Below are 11237 nucleotides of genomic sequence, written 5' to 3'. Positions count from 1 at the left end.
CTGGAAGTCTTACCCTTCCTTCCCCTGGACCTTCGTACCCCACTTAGAGGCCGGGAGGCCAAAGTCCTTTCTGTGTTCAGACTTCCGTTCTACTGTGGCTTCACCCTGTTCTTATCTGAGGTTTATATGCAAGATAGAAAAATACCTAGTTTAAAAAGGTGAAAGTCTTAACTCTTATTGCTTTAATCGCATAGTATCTTAATTCTACCCAATTCCTTTTATTACTTTATAAATCTTCTCTTGAGAATATATTCTGTAAACCCGAAGATCAGATTCTCACAAGGTTGGATGCTGTCAGCAAAGGCAGAGTGATCTTTCAGGGTCCCTCTTACCTTGAAGAGGTCATCAGAGTCTGAGCTTCAACTTTTCAATCTCTGTTTTTTGTCAGTCCTAAGTATGGATCCATTTCAGGGATGAACTCCCATTTCCAAGCTCATAATATATATAAAGTTATATATAAATCTAGAATGCTGATACATTTTGTATGCGATTTCAGCAAGTTCCACAAAAGGCAGAGTCTGTTCTCTACTATATCACTAGTGCTAGTTCAGTGCATTTATTCCCTGTCAGTTCTCTCTGTGTAAATATAATACCACCTACCTCCTTGATTGTTTTGAAAATTTTGAGAATGTTATAAGCACTTAGTAAGTGCCACAAAGTAAACATTCAGTAAATTTCTCATCAAAGATTAGATACCTGTTTTTCTTTTATTTTTTGTTTTGTGAAATGAAACAAGAGTTGCTACAAATATTTGTTTTATCCCTCCTCCATTTTGGGGGGAATTAATTTGAAATATAAAAATGTATATTGAATGCTCAGTATGTGGGTTGCAAACACCGTGTTTGTGCCATATGGAAACCTTCAATCCAATGAAAGAAATAGGCTTACAAAATGACTATATAATAGAAGGCTGCTTATGGAGCTATCAGAAAAGGCACAGCATAGGGCTGAGAGCATCCTAAAAAGGGGGAAGTTCAGCTGTCAAGAGGGTGAAATGGCTATTTGCTAACAAACTAATGCTTATGATGAACAGGAAAGCAGTAGGAAATATTCCTGAATCAAAAAAGTTATGGTTTAAAAGGTGGTATAATTTCATAAAAGTTATTTTGTTTTCATTACCTCATATTCTAATTCTTTGGAAATTTATAATCTAAAGTGTCACATGGCAACTCAGAATTAATCAGAATATTTAATTAGAATATTCTGTTCTTCAAACAATTTTAGATAAACACATTTTAAACTGTGTTACCAAGAATAATACAGTTCTACCACGTCACATCCTTTCATTGTATAAAAATTAAAACTAAAAATTAACTATTGTTTTTTTAAACATATTTTATGAGATTTTAAAAAGATCTTGAAAATGAATAGAAAAGTAAGGCACTGACATGGAGCTTTTTCTCTTTTATAAGGAAGTAAACTTTTCTAGTACAGTCTGGTCAGTACTTATTTAAAAATGCAGATGAGAACAGAGCACGGCTAATTCTGTACTATTTAAACACCATGTTTGTATAGGGCACTTCTTAAATGGTAACTATATCCTTAAAATTCTGCTTTTATTGTTTTGTCAATCCAATCTCAGTGTGGAAATGGTTAAGTTGCAATTTGTCCACATGATGGAATATTTTGAAGCCATAAAAATGTTTACAATAGGAAATACTTATTATAAGTGAAAAGAACAAAATACAAAAATATTTATAGCATAAGCAAACTACATGTGTAAGAAAATGAATAATAAAGGCCCAAGAGGAAATACTCTCGTTTATAAAATGATACTGTTTTAACTTGGATTTCAGTGATTACTAGAGAGATTGAGGTTGTTTCACATAGATTTTTGCCATTTGGTTCTTTTTTTATAGCTTTTTTTTTTTAATTATTGATTTGTAGGAGATCTTTATATATTCCGGATACTAATTCTTTGTCAGTTACTATGTTACATATATCTCCGCAGAAAGGCAGTGCCATCTTTGTGACAAACTAAGTTCCCATATATACCTTAGGTCTGGGAATTTTCAAAACCAGTCCTGGATCCTTTTTTTTAAATAGACTTTTTATTTTTAAGATTTATGTATTTATTTTAGAGAGAAAGTGGGGGTGGGGGTGGGCAGAGGGAGAGAGAATCCTGAAGCAGACTCCCTGCTGAGTGCACCTGACACAGGGTTCTATCCCAGGACCCTGAGATCATGACCTAAGCCGAAACAAAGAGTTGACTGCTCAACCAACTGAGCCACCCAGGTGCCCCCAAATAGACTCACTTTTTTTAGAGCAGTTGTAGGTTCACAGCAAAACTGAGTGCACCAGAGGGACATGTTTGTTACAGTTAATGAACCTACATGGTTATCACCACAAGTCATAGTTTACATTAGGGTTCACTCTTAGTTTTGTTTTTGTTTTTTTTTGTAAAGATTTTATTTATTTATTTGACAGAGACACAGTGAGAGAGGGAACACAAGCAAGGGGGAGTGGGAGAGGGAGAAGGAGGCTTCCCGCGGAGCAGAGAGCCTGATGTGGGACTCGATCCCAGGACCCTGGGACCATGACCTGAGCCGAAGGCAGTTGCCTCACGACGGAGCCATCCAGGTGCCCTCACTCCTAGTTTTATATATACTGTGGGTTTAGACAAATGTATAATGATATTTATTCACCATTATAGTATCATACAAGATAGTTTCACTGTCCCCTAAAATCTTCTTTGCTCTGCCTATTCACCCCCATTTTCCCCCTAACCTCTGGCAACCACTGATCTTTTTACTCAAGTTTTGCCTTTTGCAGAATGTCATAGAGTTGGGAGTCAAGACACTATATACCATTCTCATAGTGGTTTCTTTCACTTAGTAGTATGTATTTATGTTTCCTCCATGTTTTTTCATGGTTTGGATACTTCTTTTTAGTGCTAAATAACATTCCATTCTCTGGATATACCACAGTTTGTTTATCCATTCACCTACTGAAGGACATCTTGGTTGCTTCTAGGTTTTGGCAATTATGAATAAAGCTGTTACAAGCATCTATGTGCAGGTATGGACATAAGTTTTCACCCCTTTGGCTTAATGCCAAGGAGAGCAGTTGCTGCATCATAGGAAAACAGTATGTTTAGTTTTGTAAGAAACTGCCAAACTGTGTTCCAAAGTGGCTGCACCATTTTGCTGGATCCTTTGTAGCAGTCCTTCTAAGCTTCTCTCCTCTCACGTTTTACTATAAGCAGCAAGAAGAAGGTAGGTGGCAACTTCAACATTTTGACTGGAAATCTAGCTAGGTTATTCGGTTCTTTTGTTAAATTTTCTACCTTCCACATTACTGTGGAAGTGTTGTTAAATGTCCTGCTACTGAGTAATAACCACCTTTCTCCAGTTGCCAATAACATGTTCCTCACTTCCCCTGAAGCTACTACTGGCAGCCTACTTAATAGCTGTCAGACTTCTAATAATCTATTCAAGGAACCTTAGGCTTTCACTAATATTGCTCAAAGTCCTTCCAGCTGGGCACCTGGGTGGCTCAGTCAGTTAAGCGTCTACCTTCAGCTCAGGTCATGATCCCAGGGTCCTGAGATCGAGTCCTGCATCCGGCTCCCTGCTCTTCAGGGAGCCTGCTTCTCCCTCTGCCTCTCTCTTAAATAAAATCTTAAAAAAAAAAAAAAGTCCTTCCGGCTTCCACCTACTGCTCAGTTCTAAAGCCATGCCTACAATTTGAGGTGTTAGGGTGGTAACACTCATGTTACCCAAGTCTTTATTAGTTATCTACTGCTGCATAACAATTTATCAAAATTTAGCGGCTAAAGCAGTGAACGTTATTCCGTAGTTTCTGAGGATCAGGAATTTGGGGGTGGCTTTGCTGGGGGTAGAGGATCCACTTCCAAGATAGCTCATTCATATGGCTATTAGCAAGAAGACTCCGTTGTTCTCTGGTTCTTGGTAAAAGGTCTCAGTTCCTCAAAACAGGAACCTTTTCACAGGGCTTTTTTAGTGTCCTTAGGGCCTGGCAGCTGGCTACCTGCAAAGCGAGCAATCCTAGAGCACATGAAGGAGGCTGCAATGTGTTTTGTGATCTTGTCTTGCAAGTCAGACACCATCACTAAAGTGGTATTCTATTCACTATAAGCAAGTCATTAAGTATAGCTCACAGTCTCGGAGGGGAAATAAGCTCCACCATTGCATGGGAGGAGTGTTGAAGGATATGTGGCAATTTGTTGAAACTACCATGCTGCTTTTATATTTTTTTTAAAGATTTTTTATTTTTTATTTTTTTATTAGAGAGAGTACAAGCAGGGGAAGCGGCAGGTAGAGGGAGAGGGAGAAGCAGGCTCCCTGCTCAGCAGGGAGCCCGATGTGGGGCTCGATTTCAGGACCCTCAGATAATGACCTGGGCCAAAGGCAGCCACTTAACCGACTGAGCCACCCAGGCGCTCCAGAAACTATCACACTGCTTTTTAAACCGAACAAAATGAGAGAAGAGAGTCCAAGATGGCGGAGGAGTAGGAGACCTTCGTTTCGTCCGGACCCAGAAACTCAGCTAGACAGCTAGCTAGCAAATCATTCTGAACACCTGCTAACTCAACCAGAGATGGAAGAAGAGCAACAACTCTCTGAACAGAAAAGCGACCACTTTCTGGAAGGTAGGACGTGCGGAGAAGTGAATCCAAGGCGATATTCGGGAGGATAGACGGTGGGGGAGGGGGCCTCCGTCGGCCACTTCTGGCAAGTGATAGAGCCCCGGAGCACAAAATCGGAACTTTTAGAAGTCGGCTCCGCTGAGGGACGTCGCTCCAGTGGCTAAGCCGGGGGGTGGAACCCTCATTGGGACAGTGTGGTCTCAGGACCCTCGGGGTCACAGGAAGACCGGGGGTGCTTGAGTGCGGCAGAGCTCCCAGGTATCGGAGCGGGGAAGCCAGCTGCAGAGACGGAGCCGTGGAGCAGGCTCTCAGCTCGGGGTTGCCATAAACCGAGATCCACGGCACAGTCGGGCCACTGCTCCTCCAGCAGGGACCCAACAAGCAGCAGATCTGGGGAGACTCCCCTTCCTCCCCCGGGAGGAGCGGCGTGGGAGCGCACCGCAGGGATCTGCTGGGTTTGGAGACTCCACACGGGGTCGGGTGCCAGAGATAGAAATGCTCGGTCACAGGCCGGGTGAGCATGGAGTGCGGTGGGAGACCAGGGAGACGGGAGTGATTGATTGCTTTTCTCTGAGGGCTCAGAGGAGCAGGGCCCAGAGTTCCCAGCTCCTCCGAGGCAGAGATTGGGAGGCTGCCATTTTCACTCTCGTCCTCCAAAGCTGTTCGGAAAGCTTGCAGGGAACAAAAGCTCTGGAGAGCAAACCCGAGCAGATTACTTAGCCCGGACCGGGCAAGGGCGGGTCAATTCTGCCTCTGGCAAAGACATTTGGGAACCACGGCAACAGGCCCCTCCCACAGAAGATCAGCAAGAACAGCCAGCCAAGACCAAGTTTACCGATCAATGACAACGGCAGAACTCCAGCGCTAGGGGAATACAGTACATAGAATTCATGGCTTTCTTCCCCATGATTCTTTAGTCTTTCAACTTTAATTTTTTTTAATTTTCTTTTTTTTAAATTTTTTTCTTTCCTTTTTCAACCAATTTCTTATTTTATCAGCTCCTTTTTAAATTCTTTTTTAATTTTCATTTTTACAGTTATATTCTATCCTTTCGTTGTAATCTTATATTTGTGTGTGTGTATATATATATACACTTTACATATATATACACTATATATATACTTATATAAGTATATATACTTATAAATATATACATATATTCTTAAATATATATATATACTTTTTCTTTCTTTAAAATTTTGGGATGGAGTTTCTTCTAACAGACCAAAGTACACCCAAAATCTAGTATATGACTATGTTCTATTTACCTGTCTGATCATATTCTCTTTCTTTTTTTTCTTCTTTTTTGTTTTGTTTTGTTTTGTTAAAGTCTTTTTTGATTTTCGTCTTTACAGTTACATTCTATCCTTTCAGTGTATTTAATTTTATTTTTGTATATGTAACTTTTTCTTTGTTTACAATTTTGAGATGTAGTTTCCTCTAACAAACTGACCAAAGTATACTCAGGAGGTAGTGTATTGCTCTGTTCTGCTCACCTGTCTGTTTATATCCCTTCCTTTGTTGTTGTTGTTGTTTTCTTTCCTTTTGTTTTTTCTTGTCTTTTAATTTCCATTTTTACAGATACATTCTACCTTTTAATTGTATTTAATTTTATTTTTATACATATGTAAGTTTTTCTTTCTTAACAATTTTGGGTTATAGTTTTCTAAAAAACAGACCAAAATACACCCAGAATCCACAGTATTGCTCTACTCTGCTCACCTGTCTGATTATATTCTCTCTTTCCCCGTCCCTGCCCCCTCCCCCACTCCGGTTTCGGGTCTCTTCTGATTTGTTTAGTGTATATATCTCTGGGGTTGTTGTTGCCATTTTAATATTTTGTTCTCTCGTTTATTTATTCTTCTCTGGACAAAATGGAAAAACTCACCTCAAAAAAAGAGAACAAGAGGCAGTACCGACTGCCAGGGACCTAATCAATACGGACATAAGTAAGATGTCAGAACTAGAGTTCAGAATAATGATTATAAAGATACTAGCTAGGATTGAAAAAAGCATAGAAGACACTAGAGAATCCCTTTCTGGAGAAATAAAAGAACTAAAATCTAACCAAGTCAAAATCGAAAAGGCTGTTAATGAGATGCAATAAAAAATGGAGGCTCTAACTGCTAGGATAAATGAGGCAGAAGAGAGAATTAGTGCTAGAGAAGACCAAACGATGGAGACTAAAAAAGCTGAGAAAAAGAGAGATAAACAACTACTGGATAATGAGGGGAGAATTCGAGAGATAAGTGATACCATAAAGCAGAACAATATTAGAATAATTGGGATCCCAGAAGAAGAGGAAAGAGAGAGAGGGAAGAAGGTATATTGGAGCAAATTATAACGGAGAACTTCCCTAATCTGGGGAAGGAAACAGGCATCAAAATCCAGGAGGCACAGAGAACCCCTCTCAAAATCAGTAAAAATAGGTCAACACTCTGAAATATAAAGTGAAACTTACAAATCTCACAGACAAAGAGAAAATCCTGGAAGTACTTGGGACAAGAGGTCTGTAACCTAGAAGGGTAGAAACATTAGATTGGCAGCAGACATATCCATGGAGACCTGGCAGGCCAGAAAGGACTGGCATGATATATTTAGGGTGCTAAATGAGAAAAATATGCAGCCAAGAATACTTTATCCAGCTAGGATGTCACTCAAAATAGAAGGAGTGATAAAAATCTTCCACGACAAACAGAAAATAAAAGAATTTGTGATCACCAAAGCAGCCCTATAAGAAATATTGAAAGGGGTCCTCTAAGCAAAGAAAGAGACCAAAAGTAACATAGATCAGAAAGGAACAGAGACAATATACAGTAACAGTCACTTTACAGGCAATACAATGGCACTAAATTCATATCTCTCAATAGTTACTCTGAATGTAAATGGCTAAATACCCAATCAAAAGACACAGGGTATCAGATTGAACAAAAAAGCAAGACCATCAATATGCTGTCTGCAAGAGACTCATTTTAGACCCAAAGACACCTCCAGGTTGAAAGTGAGGGGGTGGAAAACCATTTATCATGTTAATGGATATCAAAAGAAAGCTGGGGTGGCAAACGTTATATCAAACAAATTAGATTTTAAACCAAAGACTATAATAAGGGATGAGGAAGGATGCTATATCAATAATTAAAGGGTCTATCCAAAAAGAAGATCTAACAATTGTAAATATTTATGCCCCTAACATGGGAGCAGCCAATTACATAAGCCAATAAATACAAATTCAAAGAAACACATTATAATAATACAATAATAGAAGGGAACTTTAACACCCTCCCCCCTCACTGCAATGGACAGATCATCTAAGCAAAAGATCAACAAGGAAATAAGGGCATTGAATGACACAGTGGACCAGATGGACTTCACAGATACATTCAGAACATTCCATTCCAAAACAACAGAATACACATTCTTCTCAAGTGCACATGGAACATTCTTCAGAATAGATCACATCCTGGGTCACAAATCAGGTCTCAACTGGTACCAAAAGACTGGGATCATTCCCTGCATATTTTTGGACCACAATGCTTTGAAACTGGAACTCAATCACAAGAGGAAATTCAGAAAGAACTCAAATACATGGAGGCTAAAGAGCATCCTACTAAAGAATGAATGGGTCAACCAGGAAATTAAAGAAGAATTTTAAAAATTCATGGAAACAAATGAAAATGGAAACACAACTATTCAAAACCTTTGGGATGCAGCAAAGGCGGTCCTAAGAGGGAAGTATATAGCACTACAAGCCTTTCTCAAGAAACAAGAAAGGTCTCAAATAGACAACCTAACCCTACACCTAAGGGAGCTGGAGAAAGAACAACAAATAAAGCCTACACCCAGTGGGAGAATAGAAATAATAAAGATTAGAGCAGAAATCAATGAAATAAAAACCAAAAGAACAGTAGAACAGATGAATGAAACTAGGAGCTGGTTCATTGAAAGAATTAATAAGATTGATAAACCCCTGGCCAGACTTACCAAAAAGAAAGGAGAAAGGACCCAAATAAATAAAATCATGAATGAAAGAGGAGAGATCACAACCAACACCAAAGAAATACAAACAATTATAAGAACATATTATGAGCAACTATATATATGCCGACAAATTAGATAATCTGGAAGAAATGGATGCATTCCTAAAGATGTATAAACTACCAAAACGGAACCAGGAAGAAATAGAAAACCTGAACAGATCCATAACCAGCAAGGAAATTGAAATAGTAATAAAAAAAAAATCTCCCAACAAACAAGACCCAGGGCCAGATGGCTTCCCAGGGGAATTCTACCAAACATTTAAAGAAAAATTAATACCTATTCTTATGTTTTTTTAATTTTTAAAAGATTTTATTTATTTATTTTTGTGTGAGAGAGAGAAAGAGAGAATGAGCATGAGTGGGAGGGAGGGGGCAGAGGGAGAAGCAGACTCCCCACCGAGCAGGGAGCCTGATGCGGGACTCAATCCCAGGGCCCTGGGATCATGACCTGAGCCAAAGGCAGATGCTTAACTGACTGAGCCTCCCAGGTGCCCAGTACCTATTCTTCTGAAGCTGTTTCATAAAATAGAAATGGAAGGAAAACTTCCAAACTCTTTCTATGAGGCCAGCATTACCTTGATCCCAAAACCAGACAAAGACCCCACCAAAAAAGAGAATTATAGACCAATATCCCTGATGAACATGGATGCAAAAATTCTCACCAAAATACTAGCCAATAGGATCCAACAGTAATAAAAGGATTATTCACCATGACCAAATGGGATTTATTCCTGGGCTGCAAGGTCGGTTCAACATCTGCAAATCCATCAATGTGATATACTACGTTAATAAAAGAAAGGACAACACCCATATGATCCTCTAAATAGATGCAGAAAAAGCATTTGACAAAGTACAGCATCCTTTCTTGATTAAAACTCTTCACAGTGTAGGGATATATCATAAAAGCCATCTATGAAAAACACAGTGAATATCATTCTCAATGGAGAAAAACTGAGAGCTTTCCCCCTAAGGTCAGGAACACAGCAGGGATGTCCACTATCATCACTGCTGTTCAACATAGTACTAGAAGTCCTAGCCACAGCAATCAGACAACAAAAAGAAATAAAAGGCATCTGAATCAGCAAAGAAGAAGTCAAACTCTCACTCTTTGCAGATGATATGATACTTTATGTGGAAAACCCAAAAGACTCCACCCCAAAACTGCTAGAACTCATACAGGAATTCAGTAAAGTGGCAGGATATAAAATCAATGCACAGAAATCAGTGGCATTTCTATACACCAACAAGACAGAAGAAAGAGAAATTAAGGAGTTGATCCCATTTACAATTGCACCCAAAACCATAAGATACCTAGGAATAAACCTAACCAAAGAGACAAAGGATCTGTACTCAGAAAACTACAGAATACTCATGAAAGAAATTGAGGAAGACACAAAGAAATGGAAAAACGTTCCATGCTCATGGATGAAATAACAAATATTGTTGAAATGTCTATGCCACCTAGAGTAATCTACACATTCAATGCAATCCCTATCAAAATACCATCCACTTTTTTCAAGGAAATGGAACAAATAATCCTAAAATTTGTATGGAACCAGAAAAGACCCCAAATAGCCAAAGGAATGTTGAAAAAGAAAACCAAAATGGTGGCATCATAATTCCAGACTTAAAGCTCTATTACGAAGGTGTAATCATCAAGACAGTATGGTACTGGCATAAAAACAGACACAGAGTTCAGTGTAACAGAATAGAGAACCTAGAAATGGACACTCAACTCTATGGCCAACTAATCTTCAACAAAGCAGGGAAGAATATCCAATGGAAAAAAGGCAGTCTCTTCAACAAATCATGTTGGGAAAATTGGACAGCCACATGCAGAAGAATGAAAGTGGACCATTTCCTTACACCTTACACAAAAATAGACTCAAAATGGATGAAAGACCTAAATGTGAGACAGGAATCCACCAAAATCCTAGAGGGGAACATAGCAACCTCTCTGACCTCAGCTGCAGCAACTTCTTGCTAGACACATCGCCAAAGGCAAGGGAAACAAAGCCAAAAATGAACCATTGGGACTTTATCAAGATAAAAAACTTTTGCACAGCAAAGGAAACAGTCGACAAAACCAAAAGACAACTGGCAGAATGGGAGAAAATATTTGCAAATGACATATCAGATAAAGGGCTAGTATCCAAAATCTATAAAGAACTTATCAAACTCAACACCCAAAGAACAAATAATCCAATCAAGAAATGGGCAGAAGACATAAACAGACATTTCTCCAAAGAAGACATCCAAATGGTCAACAGACACATGAAAAAGTGCTCAACATCACTCGGCATCAGGGAAATCCAGATCAAAAGCACAATGAGATACCACCTCACACCAGTCAGAATGGCTAAAATTAACAAGTCAGGAAACGACAGATGTTGGCAAAGATGTGGAGAAAGGGGAACCCTCCTACACTATGGTGGGAATGCAAGCTGGTGCAGCCACTCTGGGAAACAGTATGGAGGTTCCTCAAACAAATTGAAAATAGAGCTACCCTATGACCCAGCAATTGCACTACTGGGTATTTACCCCAAAGATAGTGTAGTGATCCCAAGGGGCACCTGTACCCCAAAGTTTAT

This window comes from Halichoerus grypus, chromosome 3 (assembly GCF_964656455.1).
Source record: "Halichoerus grypus chromosome 3, mHalGry1.hap1.1, whole genome shotgun sequence".
Classification (NCBI taxonomy): Eukaryota; Metazoa; Chordata; class Mammalia; order Carnivora; family Phocidae; genus Halichoerus; species Halichoerus grypus.
The sequence above is the reverse complement of the archived record's forward strand: the minus strand, read 5'-3'. Positions refer to the sequence as shown.